Source organism: Corvus moneduloides, chromosome 5 (genome assembly GCF_009650955.1).
Source record: "Corvus moneduloides isolate bCorMon1 chromosome 5, bCorMon1.pri, whole genome shotgun sequence".
Taxonomy (NCBI): Eukaryota; Metazoa; Chordata; class Aves; order Passeriformes; family Corvidae; genus Corvus; species Corvus moneduloides.
In genome coordinates this window covers 28,290,694-28,314,802 of record NC_045480.1, presented here as the reverse complement: position 1 = coordinate 28,314,802, position 24,109 = coordinate 28,290,694, and the positions used below count along the sequence as shown (strand labels likewise).

Here is a 24,109-nt window from a genome sequence, read left to right as displayed (position 1 = left end):
TGCTTGCTAACCCATGACATATGGACACAGTGAAAGGAGCACAACAAGGATGTGCAGGTCAGGAGTTGGGTTTGATGACTGAAAAGAACAGAACGGAGCCTTACATTTAGGCAGTGAAAATATCTGTGGAGGAACAGGACTGTCCAGAGCTACATCACACAAATCCCTAGTGACTGGAGTAAAGTAGGGCTCTAAAATCAAGAGTACTTGTTTTAAAAGTGTTCATTTTTCCCTCATTATTCAGCATGCTACTCGTGTATCACTCACTACACAGAATCCACTCTGGAGAGAATTATTACATTTTCCAGATGTGTTTGTTCTGAATGTTTGCTTGCCTGCAGAGCTGTCCTCACAAAAATCATTATTCTTGAACAGTTAAATGAGAACCACATTTTAACTATGGCCTTGGTAGCAAAACACCATTAAAATACTTTGTATGTTAACTACAGTCTGAAAAAGGTCTAGAAGGTTGTAGGAAGCACATCCGAATGCCAGAACATAAAGCAATATTGGGAGAAAGCTCTGCTGAGGTCTCTCTGTTCCAGTGTAGCCCGTGCACAGATCCACTTACATATTATGAGAGGTTTGAGGAGGCAACTGTTGATGTTCTCTTTGGAGAATATCACAAGCACTGTCTAGTAAATCCTAAATGAATGTTCACAAACTGTGATCTCCAGATATGGAAAGGGAATGAGGCTTTAGCTATTTTTTTTGTGAAGGCAGTAGAAAGAGCCATGATATCATGTCACGCCTCTTACAACATTTGAAATCTGAACTCTAGCGTAAGTAGACTTTCCATTTTACCAGCATTTATAAAAAGGAGAAAGATCCTCTCTGTTGCCCAGATTTAATTCCCCACAAGCGAGAACTCAGTTTCTTCTGAAACAGTTCAAAATAATCCTCAGGACAGAACAGGCTGAATGAAAAGGTCAACCAGGACAAGCAAAGTTGCACAAAACGGTCTTGTCAGACAGTTTGTGCAAAATTAACACAGACCTATCAGGACAGAAACAGCCAGACTTCCAGGAGGAAACAAAACTTGTTTGAGATTTGCACCCAGTTTTCAGACACAGTTCAGTTACAATAACAACATTCTGCACTGGCCTTTCTTTATTCTGAGATTAAGAAGAGCTAATGTTAGGATAGGTTTTTATTTTGTATGTGGGGGTTTTTGTTTGTTTGTTTATTTTTAAACACTCCAACTTATATCTCTATTTCATTCTGTCAGACTCCTGAAAACTGGTGGGAAGGGAATGTCAAGGGCAAGAAACAAGATATTAGAGGTAAAAGTTTCTGTATCTGCCCACAGTAGATGAGCCCTTCTCTGCTTTCTGAGCCAAATCTTTCCCAAAACACTGTTGCTAAAATACCTACCATTCAACTATTTTCACAAGTGTTTCAAGTTTGACTTATTTTCAGTTTTAAGAAAGAGTAATTAAATTTTTCATACAAAACCTTTCCCAACCTTTTTTGCCTTCATCTCCAGAGGTTACAAGCTCATCTTGGCAGGCAGGAGATATTATCAATGTTCCTTATTTAGGCCAGTAGCAAGATACTTCTGTCACCTCATCTTGAATTAATTTTAGCTATCCTTACAGGGGTACCTGGAAACATCTCTTCAGGCAGAAATCCCCAAATGTATTCACAATGGGAAGGATTAGCACAAGCACGTTCATCTTCTTTACTGGAAACAAAACAGGAATAGCAGCACTTAAAGACAATATGTAAGGGTATTTAAACAAGAATAGCTCCTGAGTGCAATAAATACTTCATGCTCACATGAGCTACAAATCAGCTGCAGCCCACTGAACCATCTGCTCTCACAACAACTTCCAGCCTGCCTTTCTCACTGCAGTGCAGTGTGGGTTGTGCTGCTCTCAGAAAGGGTTTGGATTGAGCTAGATCAGATAGGGAGAGTCCTTAGTGGCTGGTACATTTAAAACTGTTTTAAATTGCATGTCATATACTTGTCAAATAACTGTGTCCTGTAATTGGAATTATCAAAGTGGAAAAGATAGCAGGTAAACAGCTGGGAGAATATTTGTACATTCCTCTAAACCTTACTTATGATAAAGCCAGTTCTGCCTGCAACTGAAATAAACTGTCCTACTGTCTTAATTCCTGACGTGATCTTGCACAGCTTGGACAATAACAGGGTTTTTGCTCCTTCACATCTGAGATAACGCTGCAGGAAGTGTGACACAAAAACATCTTTGTGCCAAGCTGACTTGTGTGCTGTGCCAGAGGTAGGGAGGATCCAGCTGTTTTCAGCTTCCACGGAGCCTAGAAGAGGGCTAACCAAACTTTTTGACACTACAAGGCACTGGCATGCTTTTCCTTGCATGTTTTTCCTATGAAGGTAGTGGCCAAGAATTCTCCCCAGATCCTGAGATGTGACATTGGCAACTGCTGCAAAACACTGTTTAATAGGTGAAAAGATCACCAGGAAAGCTGCCTGTGAGTGCACCTTACGCACTTCTGTATGGCTCCTGTGGATGAGATGTTCAGCCCTGTGGCATAACACTGCTCGTGTGAGACACTGAATGGTAAGGGAACATGGCAGGAACTGGGGGGAGCAGGGCATGTAATGTGACAGATGCAGGAAGGCAGGACAGCACAAAAAGCAAAGCATGTGGACAAAATTCTTGTAGTTCTCAATAACCACCTAAGTATTACAGGAACTTAGGTACTGTCCCAAAACTTCCCTGAGGTCAGAAAAGTTCAGGAAATTTGTTTCAGGTGAGCTTGTCTAAACAACCAAAACATCTAAACAATATCTAAAACATCACAAATAATTGTTCAAATGTAATTACAACTTAGATATCATTACAAGATAGATATTGGCCCCCACTAGATGCTGAGCTGCCTCATAGTGAAGTTGCTAGACTTCTGATGGGCATAGACTTCAGCCTGTTATTTCTCCTCTATACTTCAGATACCCTCTGACCCTCTGGTGTCTGAAGGATCCATTGTCAAGAGAGAATTAGACCAACAAACTTGACCCTTTAACATTAAATATTAAAAGGGTACTAGAATGCCACCTTAGATGCCTGCGAGGCTATAAATAGATTATTTTGCACAAGAAAGCCTGGACATTTCAACAATAAACCATTCCTAGGGGCATCTATATTTTCTTCTGCCATATTAACTATCACCGAAGACTCAGGACTTCCACCTAGGTTAAATCAAATATTTCATATGCGTCAGCAAGCTGCAATTCTACCAGAGCATCATGCAAACAAAACCAGAACAGGTATCATTAATGGCTTGGCTCCATTTCAGTGCATTAGAGAGAAAATAATATTTTTCATCAAGGTGCTGAATTTTTGATTATCTCTATGCTATAAAGTTTTCCAGTTCTAAGAAAAAAGAATAACATCTATTCTCTAGGCTGTTAAACCATCCTGATAAAGCCTTGTCTCATGACAGTATTAATTTTGGAGGGAGAATGGGACAAAAACTGTATTTCCCAAGAGTTCCACCCAATATTTGCAACCATCTACACATAGTTTGATATTAGGAAAATAAATGCAGCTATCTGTTTCTAAAAGAGGACTTTTAAGTACGCTGATGACTAACACCAGAAAACCAACAATTTGAAGATCAGGAAAATAAGATTTCAAAACAGCAAGGTCTTTTAGGAATATTGAACAGGTTCTTAACTGCTTGACCAGAAGATACCAGAAGAAACTTTACACCCGGATCTTCACACCTTAGAATGATAAGGATTTTTGCTTTTTGGTAAACTACTAATTTGGCTGACTCATTAAAATCAAAAACTAGTACACCACTTTCTGTCGACAGTAAGGAGAATAATATGTTTTAGGTGTCATTTTTTTTAATATACATTATTCTGTTTCTATACCAACATCTAGCAAATGTCAATACCCACAAATCTATCTTCATCTTGAGTCACTTACTTAATATCTCCCTTTTTAAGATAGAACAGTGTTCCCAAATAGTGGTCCCTAAGCAATAGCCTTCTGATGGCCAAAGAACATTGATGACAGCAAGTAAAGGAATGTAAAGCATGTTTAGCAATACTGAGCTGCTTTGCTCACGAGCCAGTGAACCACAGCATTTTTTTATGTCTGTGTCAGCACTTCAGACTTTTCAATGAAACAGTTGTTGTTTCACAATATTACCAATTTTCCCTGCACAAACAATTTGAAAAATGAAATGCCCATTACTGTCCTGATTACCTGCCTCATCATAGCCTGCTGGACACAAGGACATATTATTTAGCATTCAATAACAGGACCTTAAAATACTCTATTGCAGCTCTGTCACTTTCTAAAATTCTTTAAAAAATATTTCCATAGTAAGTCTTCACATGACAGCATATAACTCTGATGTGACAGGTTTGTGTTTTTCTATGTGAAGCAATCTACTGTGCTGCAGATTAAAAAACAAGTCAGACTTTTTGGGGCTACTCAAGCCTTTTGAGGTCTGGGAGGTTGCTATACCACAGCTGGGAAAATAGCAGTAAGGGAACTCTACATTAAAATTCAGATAAAAACCTGTGCAATTTTTCAAGCAGTGAGATGGTTATGCAGGTCTATTTGTTTTTCATGCATCCAATTCCATTCTCATTTGCACTCTTGAGCAAGTACACTTTTCACATTACCTGTGGTATGTCTAGCCTCTGAGCAAACCAAGCTGAGCCCACGTCTGGTACAATGAATAACCCTTTAAAAGAATAATACATTTTCATTTAATCTCAGGATTTTAAATATCGTGAGCTTAGCATTTTGATGTATTTCTGCTGTTCCTATGAATGAACTACAGGAAATTTTCAGCTATTCAGCTATGTTTTCTATGGACAGAGGCAGAACACCCCAAGGAGAGGGGGGGAAATTGAAAAACTGGGATCCAGAAATTGGGGATGAACCAAAACCATGGATCAAACTTCAACTCTCCTTTAAGCAGGTCCATTTAGTTGAGAGAGTTTTATTTGTTAATCTGTGTTGAAACAGCCATTGAAAGGACACCTTCCCAAGTGATAGACACTATATTTTAAAAGAGAAAGAAATAAAAACCAAATGCCAGAGGAACAGATTCCTTGTTGAGTGGGTGGCAGCACACAAGCGGCACAAGCCACTGCTTTGGAAGGGAACAGAGTGATCTTGTGATAGCTAAAGATGTTCTGCTTACATATGTTGTCATGAGCAGCGAGAACATACAGGATTTATGTTCAGATTCTGGTGGCACTTCAGCTGCCATGTTCTCCCAGCTCTAAACACATCTGCTTAGCACATCATCCAGGTTAGTGGCAGTCTAGAGTCAGTTATGAAACTCCAGCCTGGGCACACCACTAATCCTTAAATGGCAGGAAAGGATTACTAGCCATGATGTGTCTAAGCATTCAAAAGGTGAGGCAGCAAGAAAGGAAGCAAATCACATTAGCAGCCTAATTATTTTTAGGAGAACAGATCCTTACACTGCTGCTGTGGCTCCTACATGGAGACACCCTCTCCCATCCTACAAGGACATACATTAGTATGGCCATATGTTTTGAGGAAGGCTTGTCAGCTGAGGCACAGAGCTGCTGCTTTGGTTTCTGGAACAGGATACCTCCGTGCCAGCCAAAATCTTTGTGTATGTGTCTGTTCTGCACCACACAGTGGGACAACAGCACAGAAACCCCAGATTCTGTAAAGTGGTAAAACTAAAGCAAACAGGGAGTGGCAGAGAGGTTCCAGAAACACATCAGAGAGGTAGAAGCTGTAAGAGAAGAGTTAATTTAAGATAATGGGTAGCTGAATGAGAACTAGTATGTATCCACTGGTCTTGGGGGAAAAGTCAAATCCACAAAATATCCTTCCCTCCACCCACACCCCCCAAAGACAAAAAACCGTAAGAATACGGGGGGAAAAAGCACAATATATGGAAGCAAAATATTTGTGACCAGTTTCAAAGCTGAAGTGAGATGTGTTCGTGAAAGAAATGCATGTCATAGTTGCCCATCACAGGAGTGGAATGCAACTCAAAGGCTAAGGAAGGTAAAATGCCAAATTGCTTCTACACAGCCCCCTGAAAGTTGTGTATTGAAAACATACGAAAATTGAAAAAAAAAAAAAAAAAACCCCAATGAAATCAGAAGATACAAGTATAAACATTCTTTAGCAAAGCTGGAATTTGAGCAGTACTCTAAATCAACTACTGGTAGCCACAACTACATTGAATAAACACATGTTATTTTCTTGGCAAACACTCCCAGAGGGGCAAAGCAGTGGCTCATGATGACAGTATTGTAGTAAGGCAAAAGGCCCAAACCTCTCTGTATGTGGCAATCAAACACCTTTCTGAGCAGAAAGAGGAACTATTCTACAGTTGATCTCTCTGTCTTTGTTCTTTTACCATTTACTGCTCAACACTAAAACAATTCATATTCTGCACGTACTTACTGCACTGTAGAACATTTAAGGCTTAGTCTTGCTCTGACACTTATTTTGTGCCTTGAAGTAATTTATTCAGACAGTTTTTCTGGTCTTCCATTACCATCTAGGCTAAGCAACAGGATTTGTAACTCCTCCTGCAGAACTGGCTCAGGCAAAAGCAGGCTCTTCCCATCTCCTGGACCTCTATATCAAGCCAGTATATCATTCCCTGTAACACTGTTATTTGCTGTAATAACATGAAAGAGAGCAAATGCAGGCAGGGGAAAGAATTTCACAGGGTACAGTCATCACATGCAAATTCTATATTCTTCTCTATTTGTTTGAAGCCTAGAAAGGCAAGCTATTTTAAAGTGATAATTGACTTCTACTTCAGCCCTGTAAAGAAAAGAAATGTCATCCACTCTGGGTAATTAATTGTGTTACATATTCCCATACACCCACATATGTTTGGAGCAGGAAAATACGACTCTCTGACAGCTACACTCGCCTAAGAAATAAAAACCAGACAGAAAAATTTAAGACATTTCAGATCATCCAAATGAAACCAGACGCTAATTTTGCTGACTAGTACTGGGGGCAATAACCTTTAACCAATAGTTTTCTTTCTAGAAATTTGTTGATGGGCACAAACCAGTTTTTGCATCCTCACTTCACAGAGCTCAGTCCTTTGACGTCATTGAGGTCCCTACACCAGACAAGAAGAGTATCGGCTGTTCTCTGTTTTGGGAGATTGCTGTCTCCAGTTAACTTGAAAGTACTTCTCAGGAGCAAATAAAACAGAGCTTTTCACATCCACAGTGAAGTAGCTCTGAATATTTCTTATGGTTAGAAAACATGGATTGGAAATAGAAATATCAGTTTAAACATAAGCAAATAAACGACTCTGTCAGCTGCTGTTACAAAGCTAAACTGTCATCCCATGTCCTTTTCATGTTCCTTAATTTTTTGGTTTGTTTGGTATGCAAATTTCAAGAGAGTAGAAATGTTGATATATCTACAGCTTAGATTTCTTACAAGACTTTCTGTATTACTGTATCAGACTCTCAGACTCCTGGCATTAACACTAATATTAACCATGTTTTTCCCCTTTCCCCACAGCAGCTACCACAAAAGAGAATTAACTACAGCTGCAGATGAAGAGCAAAGGCCCTGCCTGGTGGGTCTTATGAGGTGCCATCTCTGCAGACTTGTGTAACTTTCCGCAGGGTCCCCAACACGCTGAGCTGCCATCCTGCACTGCGGATACCTGTGTCTGTGCAGGCAACACTCTGAACAGAGCCTCACCGGAGCAGGGGCAAGGAGTTCAAATACTAGTAATTTATCAGTAAAAATAAGGCAAAACAAAATGACACCAAGTCCCACCTTTAAATGACATGGGCAATTGCTTATTTTTAAAATTCTCGGCCTTGGTCAGTTCTCTGCTGTTTGCAGACACTGCTGCATAAAGGCCAGCCCTTGCTCCTGCTTAGGAGTAGATGTTGACACCATTTTCATTTTCTCTGGGTGAAGGGTCAGAGCATCTTTTCTCAGACCCTAGTTTACTAAGTCCAACTACTTCCTTTTGAACCATGACACATTTAGAAACTCTGGCTAAATATAATTTTAAAAGACAGTGAATTTATCACATTGAAATATAAGTAAAAAATGTGGTTCTCAAAGCAGTCAATGGAAAATACATGATCCTGCACAGCTCTTTCTATCCTGCCTTCACACAATCATTATATCCAGTGGAGCCAGATCCAAAGGGGAGGACTTGGAAAGGCCACAGCTCTAGAAGCACTCATACATGGCAGTCTCTGTCCTTCTACTCATTGCTTCCCACTCCCTCCAAGAGCCTTAGGTTCCTGCAAGTGCAAGAAGCAGCTCATCTGGCTGCTGAATAGCAGAAGAGCAAAAGGGCATTAGATCTTCCAGCCTGCTTCTTTCCACTTTGTGCACAGACCCAGTCCATGTGTTCTTTTCTTTCTATAGGGTCAGTGGCAAACAGCTGCAGGTTCTCCCTGGCCACAGTTGCACCCAAAAACTGCTGTAAGATTTATATGGACAAGTAGTAGCATCTAAACTTAGTTCTAACACTACTTTTTCATAATTCTTTCCCTCTATAAATCAAGAAAATCTGGAGTTTGTTACTTGAATGAAAATATTAAAGCGAAAAAGCATAGTAAAACTTCATACAACAAATCAATCTTTCCTTCAAGGAAAGACATCTAGTCTCTAATCTCATCACTTTTGCAGCCAGATCTAAGAGGATATCATGGATACAGGTAGAATTCTTCAGTGTAGCAGAGCTGGACCACATTCTAGGCAATACCAACTCACACATCAGCGCTTCCTGCCCAGCCTCTCTTTCACTAAACCTCTGTGCCATGTTTCCCAAGTCAGCTGTGGCACAGACCATGGCCTGCCTAAAGAAATCTCTCATGCCAGCTGACATATAGAGACAGCCCCTCCTCTAATTCTGGAAGTCCATAGTACACTTCACGAGAATGAAATCAAACATTAAGAATAAGAAAGACATCAAAATCCTGTCTCCCCATATGAGGATGAGGCCCACAGAATTACATTCCTGAGTAAGAGATGCAGATATATGTTGCTGCTCAGAGACATCAGTGCTTTGGGGAAAATCGTAGCACAAAAGAGGCTCAGTGTTCAACACAGAGGATACAGCACTGTTTAAAACAAGTACCCCAAGAAGCAGGAAAGGAACGTGTCACCAAGACAGATGCATTTATAAGATGCATTTAGAAAATACCTCTAAGGAGACAGATTTATGTAGATTGGAAGTATTCAATTTGAATCAAAAGTGTCAGATCTGAACAGAAGCCCAACACAAGACTTGAAGTGATACTTGTTCACTAATCTATGTATTGTTTTATATTTTTTGCTACTGAAACAAATTGCTAAGCCTCCACCAGAGCAGAACTGGATGAAAGCTCTAAGGCATTCTAAGACATAGTAACAAGGATCAAAGCATCACATTTAGAGATGAAATGACTGTCACTTGTCTAAAATCATCTGCGGATGTAGCCTTGTGAGCAAGTGAATGCAGGCCAGGAAAGCAAAACAGAAAGAGGGAATGTTTAGGATTCATTTAGTTGCTGGCCATGATTGGTTTATGATGCCTTTTATATAATCCCACAAATTGTAAGGGCAGACCTACCGGAAAGCATAATCTTTATTTGTCTATTTCTGTTTAAGAAAAAGACACCTATATTTCATATCTATTTAAGTACCCAGTTAATTACTGCTATACAATATTCCTAGCCAAATACACCCTCATTTAGATGAAATTTTTGTTGTTGTTCATAATGTTCTTTTTAAGCAGTAGTCATTTCCATTTGGTCTCAGCCTGAACAGCTTCTCTGGAAGATAGCCCAATTAAGCAGATTTTCTTATTAAGCATGCCCCAGTTAAGTGATGTACATCACTATCGGCTCAGTTCCTTTATGATTTTTACATACTGAGCAGAGCACAGGGCACATTTTACATTGTTTTCAACCTAGTCTGTCCTTGCACAAAGAAAGTACGCTTACGTTCATTTTAACAAAACAACATCAAAGGTATGAAATCTAACCTAAATAGGAAGACTTCTACATATTCCTGTGGAGTTTTTTGATGAAACTACCCAATTTTGCTTTTAAGTATTTTACTGAAGCAAGTCTCTGAAGAGAAACTGACTTCTGGCACCCCAGCACTCTCAGCAGCCCATCTCTATCGAGGTAGGAAGGGGCTCTCTTTCCCTGGGCATCTGGAAATCACCTTTATAACTCGCTCTGTGCTCCAGCACTACATAAAACTTTTTAATATTTAAATTTAATTAAGTTTAATTGCATTAAATTAATTACTTTTTTTTTTTCCCTGTGGGAAAGAGCAATTCAATGGCAGCCTCACAGTCATTTCCTAAGGTTATATTTCTGGGCCTTGGCAAGGAATCTAAAACAAGTGTTGGACATGTATCTTGTTTTCACAAGAAAATTACAGTTAAAATCAACAACCTTTGTACATTTTATTAGATTAGAATACCAGTCCTCCTCCAGCAATGAAATTAAAAATAAATGCTGAAAAGGTAATCTAATTAAAAGCTGTCACATGCTTTAAAGAGTGTTCAGGTGTGTGCTGAGCATTCCTCAATACTGACCTGAAGTCTTTATGTGGTGTTTTAGTACCAAATGTGATTTTCTAAATCCACTGCAGTCAAGCAACTGGGATCATTTTGCGATCCACATATATATATATCTCTTTTTTCTTTTTTAATGGGCATTGGAAATGCTAAATAAGTTATGCCATAAAACAATTTTCTGATTTGATTTTTCCATCAATTGCAAATAACATGGTATTAGGGAAGAAAACTTGACTGTCACTATGAATTGTTGTTGTTTTCTGAGGCATGTAATAATTTCCAATTTAACATCATTATGTTGCTATATTAGTCCAGTTTTCTCATTTTATCATAATAGTTCAAGTTCTAGTTCCAAACATTATTTTTGAGTTTGAGAAGATGCAGCCCTTATGCCAAAAAGTTAAATGAATTACTTTTGTACCATCAGAGGTTGAAACACAACCATCTGGTCCACCAAAATTGGTCCGAATTTTTCAGTATTCTTTAAATGGTACATGCTGAGAAAAAGCCTGCTCCAACTGAAGTAAGTGGCACAACGCCCACTAATTTATATAAAGCCAGGATTTCTTCCAACATGTCCTAGTGAGAACATTTTGCTTTTCTGGACCATGCGCAGATTTTGTACTGGCTACAACTGTGTAGGTTGGGTGAGGTTTTTTTCCCTCTCCACAGAAACAATAAAATCAATTTGTGAAGAAATATTCAAGGTGGACAGAAACAAATACTGGCAAGCAGCAGGTTTTCTTGCTGGTGTTTGAATAGCAGGAGATGGAGGATTATTCCCCTGAAGGGACAGGGAAAGGAACACACATTTCTCGGGTTTTGTGAAGCCCAAAATATTGACAAAATACTGAGAAATATATTTTCCTGGTGTAATACAGTGTGTCATTGACTGTCAGCAATGTGTGGATTTCAGATCTCCTGAACTGGACAACTGCTGTACCACACTTCTGGTAATAGACTCCTTTAAAATGTACACACAGAAACCCACATCTCACCAAAAGATCACAGTTTATGAAAGAAAATTATATATTCTGGAGTAAGGCAGTGATATTTTCACAGGAAATACTCAGCTAAGGAGTAATGCATGCACTTGTTTCAGGTAATTTAATTTTGGCTTTACTTTATTTGCAGAGAAAATGCTGTAACTAGATAGCAAAAAGGTTAAGTGAGCAGCAGTTTCGCGTGCAGTGGCACCATTTCCAGAGACTTTATCCCATGCTTCACAGCCATGGGACAAAGGCAGCCATGCTGGCACAAAAATTTTTTTGTGGAATCACAATAAATGGCCAAAGACAGTAACCTGTGATTTCCATGTTCAGTTGTGGTTCATTAGCCAAATATGTAAACTATTTAAAGGTTATTTATTTCACTGCTTATACTAGAAATAAGGTAGCTGCTGCTTAGATGTATATAAGCAGGCACACACACACATTTAGAAGTACATCTACCAAGTTGGATTGCTTTGTAAATAAGGTTACTCTGAATATTTTTAGATGCAAATCAATTCTATTTTCCACTCTACCAGTAGGATTAAATTTCTGACATTGATGAAATCCAAAGACACTAATTTTAACTTGGTGATTCGAGAATGATTCATAATGAAACCCTTCTTTTTCATAGCAGTGGGATGCCACCTATTTTATTCTGTTTTGTTCTGGAGATAGACATTAGAGCGTTCCCATGATGAGTGGTAATAAGTCAGAATTTAGTAAGCCTACCAGCCTACTTCAGCCATGTTCTGGGGGAAGTGGAGAGGCTAAAACTTTAAGCCAGAGGATTCCATATCCAATGCAGAAGTGCGGTGCGAAAGAGCTTATTTATACAAAGGTACTTATTTGTGCTTTTTTGACATTGATAATTTGTAAAAAAACAGGCCTGGGAGTTTTTCAGAAAAGAGAAAAATAAATATCAGGTCTTCATGCTTTAAAGAACTACTGAATTTTCCTCAAGGATTAAAAAGAAAAAAAAAACAACAAATAAAAGCTGAGCCTTGAGGAGTAATCTGACCTTTCTTTACAATACTTTTTTTTAAAAAATAAATATTTCTATTCCCCGTTACAGGTCAAAAATTCCAAACATGTATATACCACAGTGTCATGAGTCTGTGGGCATTGGTGAAGCATCTCATAATGAATATGCCTACTGTTGCCTAGCAAGTACATATGTGGAACATCTGTATGTCATCAACAAACACATTAATTTTATTAGTTTTCTATTATCACATTTTATATATTTGAATTCAGGGCTTTTATGCACTAGGATTAAACATTTATTGCAATTCTTACTTTATTTCTAAAGATTAAAACCAAGTGAATTATCCTCAACAAGACAGAAAGTGTGACTCAAGCTGTTTTCCTCGAGGGAAAAAGTTGAAACAGAGTTAAACAGAGATACTTCCGTAAACTTTTTTTAATTAAAATAGCCAACAGTTATTTTTCCTGCTAGTTTTACATTTGAACAACATCATATTTCTCTGCAGACGGTTGTCATACAGAATCAGAGAATATGCTGAGTTGGAAGGGATTGTCAAGTCCAGCTCCTGGCCCTGTTCACATAGCTTAGCTGATGTTTATGATACTAGAAAATTCAGCCTGTAACCAGTCATGAAAACGAATGTTTCTAGTCCCCCTCAATAATTACATCATATAAATAAAATCTATATTAATTTATAACCTATATAAATGTGTGTGTGTATATGTGTATATATATATATATATATGGATATATAAAATCATGTACATATATATACCACACTCCTTTCTTAGGATCTGGAGTTCTGCAAATGAATGCATACTGTATTAGACCAGTTTCCTATGCTTAATCAAGATATACAAGAATATCTTCTCATGTAAAATATATGGCAGTCCTGAATAATTTAAAAAGGCTCAAATGCTTCACTCTCTTTGATATCTAAATATTGCCTGTCAGAGGAAAATACAAAGAATATCTCTTCCCTCTTTGAAATTAAAAAAATATCTTTAGTGGAACCTGAATTTTATTTAGACCATGTACAAGCAATTTGAGGGAGAGAGGAGAGGGGGAGCTGCTCAGGCATGTTATGATTGTTCCCAGAAAAACATTATGCTCCCAGAATCTTAAAGTAAAAGAGACCTTTAGTATTGGTCCAGTCATGTTAATACAAAGATACTGATAACTCTACCCTGAAATGACAGAGTAGCAGGAAAATTAAGACATATTTAAATTAGTGTTTTGCTTTTAACAGTATTGGACAGTATCCCATCCACTCACGTTTTTCACTGAAATCTCAATTTCTAGGTTTTCTTCCATCTATTGCCACAATTTTTCATAACTGAATATCATAGCATGTTAAATGTTAATCATTTGGGCTTGTATTACACTTGTAAAAGTAATTTGTGAAATAATTTACCTCTAACGAAGTCAATAACCCATCATCCTCCCACCCAAAAAATCTTCAGACCCTAAAGAGACAAGAGTGATTTTAAAAGAAGGAATTAAAGCAATTTTGAAATGCTGTCACCTTCAAACCCATTTTGCTCTCTGGGCAACGACACCTTCCACAAGACCATGTTGCTCAAAGCCTCGTCCAACCTGGCCTTGAACAGGGATCCACAAGTTCTCTGGCAGCCTGTTCCAGTGCCTCACCACACTCACAGTAAAGAATTTCTCCCTCATACCCAATCTAAATCTACTCTCACTTCAAAGCCATTCCCCCTTGTTCTAACACCACATGCAGAATCATCACTACATAAAGAATGATTTGTATTATTTTTCTAATAAGGATTTTTGTTAAATAATTCAGTGTTTTTATCCCTCTCTCACCCTTCATAGGCTGATATATACGATTCATAAATGTTAGATAGGCTAGAATAATCACAAATAAATGGCTGTTAAGTGAAACATTTAATTACATCTTAAAAAGGCAAAAGAAAAAATATTGTCACTGGCTTAAAAAAAAAAAAGAGCCAAATTTATTCCCAGAAGTGCTGACAGAGTACTGTGAATTATGAGCAGTTTGTTTTGAAACAGAAACTCTTAGAAGAGTGAGACTCTGACATCGAAGGAACATTAAAGTTCAACTTAAGGATGAGAAACTGGGCAAGCGTTGTGACAAGGCAAGGTTCAGACAACCTGCAGAACAAACTACATTGTAATCTGCATAAGCCTTTGCATCATTGAATCATCCCATTTCTTGTAGGAAAAAGGAAACAAACTCCTTCATACACATCTGTTGACAGTCAATGGAGACATCTTAAGGAAACACCCAGAAAAGTACAGAAAGGGAAAATGACACATGCCCCATAGGTCTGAATCTTCCTGCAGCACATTCTAGTGTTCTCTATATCCATTACACTTTTAGGACTGCAGGGTACCCAAAAACCAGAACTATGTTTCTGGTTCGTTACTCCTACCAGGGCACTTGGTGCAATGCAAGTTCAGAACGGTACCCTGCATCAACAGCACCTGCACCTAATGGTAACTCAACAGCAAAGGGACACAACACATCTTTTCCATTCAGGCACTCACAGACCTATTCCAAAAGCAGTTCCAGAACTATGAGAAAAATCCCATGTACAAGCAGAAGCAAAGGCCACTTCTAAGTATTTTCAGATTAAATATTTTTAAGGATTTCAGCTTAAAACACACATTCCCAAACACACATAGCCTGGACTGCCACCCCACTTAAATCCTGTCTCTGAGTGGCAGTCCTAAACTCCCTGCTAGTCTCACAAGCTCCCATCCCACCTCCCTCCTGGCAGACAGCTGATGGGGTGCAGGCAGTCAGCTGGGCCGTATCACAGGGGTGCTCCTATGCTTCCAGCTCTGCAGGCACTGATTCCATCAACCTCAAGGCAAAAAAAAAGTCAGTGTTTCCCAAGAACAGGCTCTTGTGTCAACTGCTGGGATAACTATCCAAGGGGAGCCATAAGAGGCGATATCTCCTAAGCTAGTCTGCTCCAGATGGGTTGGCTCTCAACACATTCCCACACGCTTTTGGAAAATTGTCCTTTCTCACAGAAGAAAACATGAGTGTGCTAGTTCTTAAAAACGTGACAGGATGCTGCCCCACCTAGTGGGAGCACCACTGTGTTCCCCTCTGCTTGCCAGGCAAACCAGGAGAACTTTGTATAAAGACATGTCATGCATTTCTAATGGTTTGTAAAATTGTTAAAAATATCCTGAGAAACAGATGTGGGAAAGATTTCACAAGTGGTTTACATTAAAACATACTGAGATACTAAAAGCTTAGAGAAACCTTTAATGGAGGGGAAAGTATTAAATAAATGCTCCCTACATCTTAAATGTTTTCATGTGTAAATACTAACTCATTGTCTATTAAATTATGTTAAGCAAATGTAATTGGAGAAGGAACCTGCAGCATAAAAAGATAAACCTTCTATCTTTAATGCAGTAATTACTTCATATTTATCGGCTAGAAACCAGATGCATTCTCATGTTTGCTACAAATTACAGGTAAAAGTATCTTTTTTAGCTATTTGAGTTGGTACTGTTTGTTTGTTCCAAGCTTTCATAAATTTTATTAGTGCTGCTGAAAATACAACACCAAAACTTTCTCAGTTCTATGCAAGTAATAGAGAATTGACTCCAGTCTTTCATTTTCACCTCCCTGTTGTATCTAATGCCAAATCTATTATCTGCATGGCTGCCTTCTCAGAGAGGGTAAACAGGGTATTTTTTTCCCACATTTAATCTGACTTTTTTTTTCCCCAAAAAACAGAAAACCTCCTAATTTTGTGTCTCAAAGAAAAAACCAGTGTCTTTTTCTATGTCAAAAGTTTACTAAACATTTTACCTGGCACAGCAGAGCAGGTACCTCATTGTCTTCAACTGCTAATGTCCTAATACACTTCGCACAGAGCCTAAACAGAAATCAATTCCATGCCCAGGTGTGTCTTTTTTGGCACTTAAAATTTAACTGCTGTATTCTTCAAAACCTACACTGGCTTTTATTTAAAGAGTCAGTCTTAGGAACACCCTAAAAACTAGTACATTTTGGAACTTGGCAAGTCCTTCATGGACTTCTGTCTTACCCTCACAGAATGACAGTATGGAAGATAGAGAGGGACACCCTCCCCTAAGATGCTAAAAGATAAAACGGGTCTTGAGTGCAATCCTCCAACATAAGTTTTCTCCAGGCGGAAGAGAATCCAGCCTTTTGACTCCAGCCTTTCAGCTCTAAAAGTCCTCCAATCAAAAAGCTACATTAAAGAATACTAAGCTTACTAAAGTTTACCTGAACAGCTAAATGCAATTTAATTACATAACTCCCAGGACTGCCTGACAGCTTAACTAAAGCAATATAATTAATAGCAACAACTTTTAGAATGAGACGCTTTGAAAGTTCAAGCATTTCCTATCCAGACTAACAAAAGTAGCACTTCTCAAGAGGAGATTGTTCTCTGCCGAGTGTTTTGGTCAGCTCAGTGCCTATCTATTCCCAGCAATGACTTCTCCAGCAAACGGTTGGCATGGCATGTGTGATCCGTGGGTGGGATCTCTCCTGGACTCCCCAGCCATGGTGGTACACAGCTGACCTGAACTGACTCAGGGGCATTCCATACCAAATGACATCTGCTCAGGTGTAAAAGCTAAGGTGTTGGAGGCATTTGTTATTCACAAAAAAGTCCGTATTTTGGAGCAACCACTGCACATACTGAAGCCCTGCTTCCTTGGGAAGTACCTGAACATCTCCTGTCAATGAGAAGTAATGAATAAATCTCTTCCTTTGCTTCCACACATGGCCTTTGCTTTATTAAACTGCCCATGAGATTTTTTCCATCTGACTTTCTCCTTTCTTTTGTTCTGCTGAGGAGGGGACTGATAGAGCCATTTGGTGGGCACATGACATCCAGCCAAGGTCAACACACCACAGTCTTTTTTGGCACCTGGTGTGGGGCATGAGGAATTTGAGATAAGGAGTGTGAAGAGTCCTATTCCTGAAGACAAAGGAGTGGCAGAGGTAACAAGTGATGAGCTGACCTGAGCCCCCATTCCGTGTCCCCATGTGCCTCTGGAGGGAAAGAGGCAGAGAATTCAGGAGAAGAGGGAAATTAAGCCCCAGAAGAATGGAGGGGTGAGGGGAAGGTGTTTTAACATTTAGTTTTTGTTTTCTCACTATCCTATTAAGATCTGATTGGAAATAAATTAAATTAATTTTCACAAAGTCGAGGTCTGTTTTGCCAATGACAGTCATTGGTGAGTGATCTCTCCCTGCCCTTATCTTGACCCACAAGCCTTTTGTTATATTTTCTCTCCCCTGTCCATATGAGGAGGGGAGTGACAGAACGGCTTTGGTGGGCACCAAGTGTCCAGTGTCCAGCCAGGATCAACAGACCATGAGAGAAGCAATGGAGGCACCTGAACACAGAATATCCTCTTGCACTTGAATGGAAAAATCTGTTTCAATTTATAGGACAAGCTTGATGATCCTCATAGTTTTCTGTGAGGAGCTGTACTCTCAGCATGCTGCTCCCAACACAGTGTCCCGGAACACAAGGCAGTGCACCAAGCTGAGAAACTGTGAACAAGAACAGTGTGCCCTGGAAATACAGGGATTGGGAAAGGGCACCTGCAGGTATTTGTGGTACATTTTGTGGGCTGCCTCTTAGCAATGTCCAGCTGTGGGTCAAAATCAACAAGGATGAACATTTGACAGCTCACTTCATCCGGAGCCAAGGGCAAATGCAGAGTGGATCTATCATTTTTGCCTGCATTCCAGTAGCTGAATGGCTGACAGGAAAGAGGAGGCCTTCACATATTAAGTGTGACAGATAGCCACCAGCAAAAGACGGTCACATTAAGCCTGACATTATGATCCCAAGGTGTGGGATACTGTCAGTGACAGAACCCCCCCACCAGGCACAGCTTTCTCATGGCAAAGCATGTAAAGACCTTGTGCTGCTTCCAACAGGAAGATGTTTTCTAAAAGTGACAGCTATTCAAGGTATAATATATAAGCTATTCTATGAATTTTTAAAAAAGGCTAGTCCAGTAGACGGGAAGGAAGGCATTGAAAATAAAATTTGATCAAAAACCCAAAATTTGAACCCAAAAAGAGCCAGAAAAACTCACTGAAGCATCTGCATGGAATGTCAGATCTTAAGAAAAGTTCAGAGTGGATTTACTGGCCCCTGACACCCAAGTAAGCGCAACCACATTAGGTCATTCTGTTCCACAAAGGATTTCCCTTTCCTTGTCACAGAAACCACTAAGGCAAGCATTGCTTTTTCCTGTGTGTTTTCAAGTTACTGAGGTCGTAAGACTTTTTCCTTCCACGAAGCATTCCTAACAGACAATTTCTAAAACCAGAGCCTGTCCACCTGACCTACAAAGACCACATACTACAGAAATCTTAAGATCTATGAGATCTTACCATCACCAGAGCACAGGCTTTTCCAAGACTGGGCTGTCAGTAGGTGCTGGAACCACCAACTCCAAATAAAATCCACAGAAGCTGTCCCATCTCCAAAGCCCACCCCAGCAACTGGCTGGCAGTAAGGATCTCAGTCCCCAGAGCTGTGTCTGCAGATTTGTGAAGGACTTTGTGGGTTACAACTGCTGTGTCTGCCTGGTCCTTCCTAGTGGGAGGGATGGAAGGCTGGACCTGTCCTTCTCTGCCACCAGTGAGAGCCAGCAGCAGGTGGGGTTTCCTACTGCTCTGGGATGCAAAAGGAAATGAGAGGAAGATAGGAAGAATGGCATCCCAAGCATGACTTTCCAGAGAAGTGCATAACTTGGATCCTGCAAGCAGGATTATGATACCATCCAAAGACTGGTACCAAGCAGGATTTGCAGATGAGCTTTTTCAGGATCTTCAGTCAGTTTCCCAAAAACTTATCGTAATTAGATTAGAAAAGACATTTGGATAGCCTGACTGCACAACTTGGTTGGCTGCACAAATTTCGTGTCCCTTTTCAGTCCTCATTCTTTAACCAAAGGCAGACATTTGGGGGAAAGAAAAAGCAATGTTAACTGTTTGTGAGCATGCAAACAACTTTTATATCAGAACCTGGTATTATGGTCCAATAGGTTCTTTTGTTTATCTTCTGCATTTTCTACAAATAAAACATAATCTCTTTAAGCTGAATATATTTCTGGACAATTAACTGGTCTTCACATAATCATTACTGTTCCAAGTTTCTTCTTTCAGGAAAGCGAAACAACACTCCAACTCTGAAGCATTTCAAAGTGTAAACAGATTCCTGTGCATCCAGTCTAAGAGCACTTCACTTAACCTGTGAGATTCCAGATCCGTTCTGTGTCCTACACAGTGTAGACAGAAAAAATGACTGCTTTTCCAGTTGCTCTTGTTAATTGAAACTAACAGCCGAATAACACCATGTAGCATGACATCCTGCATATATTTATTATTTTGGTGTGGAACCATCACTCTAGTAAAGACATTTCACATCTGGGTAAAAAATCAGATATGACTTTGTATGAGATGATAATGACTTCATCATTCTTACAAAGACAAGTTTCCCTAATGAACAGAAAATAATCTTATTTTTCTAATCCAAAAGACAAAACTACAACACAGGATTTGTTTAAATAAAGGATTTCTTTAAACAAATGGGACTCTTTGTGTGTGCAAGAACACAGTGCAATAATCAAAGGCAAAGGAGAGTCAAGAAGAATTATTAGCACAGAATAAGATCAAATATGCAGCAGAAGTATTGTTTTTCTTTAAGCAGGCTTTAAAGATTTAATAAATTTTCAGTGGCTTACTATGCTGGAAGAGCATCATTCTGACACTTTGATTTACAGGATTAAACAACCCCAAAATACTCCTTTAAGGATTTGTTGAGGTTGTTCTATCATGCATTCAAAAATCTTCTATATGCACAGATGGTGTTATCCAGAGTTAGTACACCCTAGCATCCTGCAAGCATTACAAAAAGCAAGAAGTTGTTTCAAGAACAGTTCCAGATTTGGAAACATACATAATCTAAGTGCAGACATTGCCTCTTAATAATTAAACTTACTGAGCACTTTATCGAAAATTCTTCTACAGCAGAGATGTGAACTCTGATAAAAACATCACTGCTTATGGAAAGGAAGGCACAGCAATATGCAGCAGTATTTAGCAAGGGGATCTGAAAGTACATGAAACCTGTGGTCTGGAACAGGACCCTCACAGCCTGATTGAACCACTGGCTGCCTAATGACATTGTGTGAGTCTTACTTTTATGATATTCCCCCTCATTTTCACTGCTAGTTATGCAGATAAAAGCATTCGTGATGAAACCTTCCCACCTACGATAATATATTAAGGACACATTACTTATCACTTATATAACACCAGGATTATTTTTTTTAAAAGAGGATTGTGTAATACAAAGGATTACCATTCTTCAAAACAGAAAGTATGTGCAGAGCAACAGCAGTTAGAGGCAGACAAATGCTTCTTCTGCCTAAAGTGCCATTATATCAATTTAACACAGCAATGAGTAAGCTGGGACTAAAGGAAAGTACACAAGGCAACTGCTATGAAAGGCTGAAAATCTACTTGTTCTGCTAATAAACGTTTAAATAATAACAATAATAATAATAATAAATCAGTGAAACATATAAACTGTTAGGGTTTTTGAACTGCCATTGATGTCAGTAAGTATTCTGCTGTGGAAATGGAGTTTGGTTAATAAAACAATATAAATTTACCTGTCCCATCAGGTTGTGGGTGCTTATTTCAACATCCTTCCTCTCTGCTGGGGCAGTGGCAGCTCCATGCCTGTGGCTTGCTGGAACTTCAGCAATCTCAGCTGACAGAGAGCGTTACAGTGAACAAAGCTTTATAACCTCTCTGAATTCTTCCACTTTCTAGCAAAAGCTTTGCACTCACCCACCTTTATTTTTGTCACAGTTGCTAGGATGCCTTGGCGACAGACACCCGAAATATCTATGATTTGGAGACAAAGCTGGAGGCAGGTGTAATCCATACCAGACCAAAAGGAGGACAGGAGGCTCCTGCCAACAATCATTGCACCAGCGGAGATTTCTTGCAGCAGCAAAAGTGCTACCTGGGATAGAGCAAATCCACTTGCTGCCATCTCAGCCTCTTTGCATCTCACCTGGCTCCCTGGTGGGACACAAGGAACAGATCCAGCCTCCCACCACTGGGGAGGAAGGAAAAGCGCCTCTCTATGTGGACACCCACCTCAGCCAATAGCACCCTGCAGGCTTTTCCCCTCCTTGCTGTTGGTCATCCTGCTGAAGGAGTAAAATAGATCCTGGACCTTACTGCCCAGGGCTGCATTAACTTTGACTTGAAAATCTGCCTCCTGCATGGGGTGTTACAACCAGACACCACAAATCTTTACAGAGGATCAGAGCTGGCCGGAATAGCTTCCAAAGACCACAGTGATGCTTCCTTGGTGAAGCTCACACAGATGCTGGCAGAGACTGTGCTAGAAACAAAGAACAAACGATGTATGCACTTATTTAAAAAGCTCATACAAAGAGGGCTTTTTCTTTTAAATGTTGCTCATGGACTTCTGCATTTTAAAAGTCAATCACAGTCAGGCAATTATTTAGAATAAAATATCATTTTTCTGGGTGATAAATGAAAATAGTTTCATTAAGGATTAAACATCTGTTCTGAAGGAACTGCCTCTTATTTACATAAAATCTGTGTGTCATTCTACAAAATGAATGCTTTCTCTGCTAACAGTGCTGTGGAGGAAGAGGTTTGTTGCATTGGATTCATGCAAACAATCTTACTTTCTACACTTTCTCATTGAAAAAAACTTTTATTGCCAGACTGACTGTAGTAGGAAAACTACAATGTAATGTTACACCATAGTTAAAAATCCTTTTGACCTCTAGTGTTAGATGGAAAAATTGTTCTGAGAATAAAAGAACAGATTCTGACAGCCATAGCAATTCTCACTGCTTATGCCAGAGAGCCATATTTGCTTGAAAAGGCTATTCATAATGTGAATAGTGCTTCATGTGAAGAGAACTCTATTATACAAGACAGAATATATTTGCAGCTAAAGGGATCCCCCCCAAACACACCCATTGATTTTTTTTTCTTTATCCAGATTTACTTGTTCTATAACCTCTTTTTGTTACATTAGTGGCTTCAGTGCTCTGAACACTTCTTGTTTACACATGTTGCCTAAAACAACAAGCACTAAGCAATTCTTAACATAAATGGGGAAATGCATTAGCAGACTGGTATAAGAATCCACAAAATGTACACTTTTAGAAGACAAATTCAAATAAATCTGATCTATATATTCTTTTATGAACTAGTTTTCCCCCTAAAGGCATCCACAGCTGCTGACCCCCACCATGCCCTGAAAGAGAAGCATCAGTTGTAGCACTAGTGTAGATAGACAACTGGAGCCTTGACGCAGTGTTTTCAATCACGATGTCCAGACTAGACAGCAATGACAAAAATATCAGATTTTCCCAATCTACAAAGAAAATAAACCTTAGATATCCTCTCATTAGGAGTACCCTGCACTCTGTGCAAAGTAGGACCTTACTCTATTACAAAGCTATGCCAGCTCTAGCTCAAACACAGAAAGCATTCCTCCTGCTCACATCTGTGCTGTCTATGCTCCTGGCAGCAGAAGCAACCTTTCCAACTTCTGGCACCATCCAGACCTTGACAACAGGCTGGTGCAGGTCAGAGAGCACAGAGGTGGCAGCCCAACGAAGTTCCCCACCCAGACAGCAGAAGGAGGTTCATCATCTTGGTGAAAAGGAGAGGGAACATCCTTGTTACACTAACTGAAAATGCCCTGCAACCCTACAAGGCCATCAGCTGTAAATCTGCGTAGGCAGACATGGAGCAGACCAGCTGGGCTTGGCCATCACTGCCATGCACACACTGCTTTTTAAAAGTTTCAGCAGTTTAGGAGGGTAGCTCCAAATTTTGCTGCTCCAGCCTCCCTTCTCCAGTCAAAGCCGGAGATGAACCTCCCTGTTTCCCATGGTCAAACACCAGAGAAAAAGGTTCTTTTTTCCTGCCTAGCCCTTGCAGCTGCATCTGCAAGATTCCACTCTTGAGAGTGCTGCAGGAGACTCATGGCTAAAATAATCACTGAAAGAGTTTCGGTGTATAAAGAACTAAAAACTTCATAAGGGCTGACTAATGGCAACTGAGACAGGATTAAAGTACATATTTAAAAGAAAGCAGTGTCATGTTAAGGTGACATTTTCAAAAAGACTCACATATAGGAACTGAGCTGAAAAGTATATGATATTAAAAATTCACACACAAAGTCTTTCTCTCTTTCATCTTCTTCAGTAACCCTACATTGCCTTCTTTACTTCCACACATCACTTCTCTTTAGCTGTTACTACAAACATTTTGACATGTATAATGTAAATTATAGAATTAGATTTTACATCATAGTATGCAGAAAAGAAAAACCTCATCTTTAAAATTAAAGTTTAGACCTTATGTTATAAACAACTATCAGTGAACAGGATCCTGATTTAGCCAAAAGTGTATCCACATACTGGGTTTGTATCTTCTGCTTTCTGAGTTTAAAACGCACTAGAAAATCTGAAATGCACAGAATAACCTAACCAAATCTTTCTTCCTTTGAACCTGCTGAAGATTTCTATC

At 39.4% G+C, this 24,109-nt stretch overlaps 1 protein-coding gene across 8 annotated transcripts in view; it reads right to left on the bottom strand.

The window, feature by feature from the left end:
- The window catches only part of CRACD (capping protein inhibiting regulator of actin dynamics), a 132,241-nt gene that overhangs the window by 87,556 nt on the left and 20,576 nt on the right, over positions 1-24,109 (bottom strand). For 4 of the 8 annotated variants that reach the window (XM_032108280.1, XM_032108287.1, XM_032108288.1 and 1 more), the window contains exon 1: positions 21,187-21,301. The exons of the other annotated variants lie outside the window; for them this stretch is intronic. The gene's annotated coding sequence lies outside the window, so the exon portion shown is untranslated. Of the gene's footprint in view, positions 1-21,186; positions 21,302-24,109 lie in introns of those variants that run through there. 8 annotated transcript variants of the gene reach the window in all.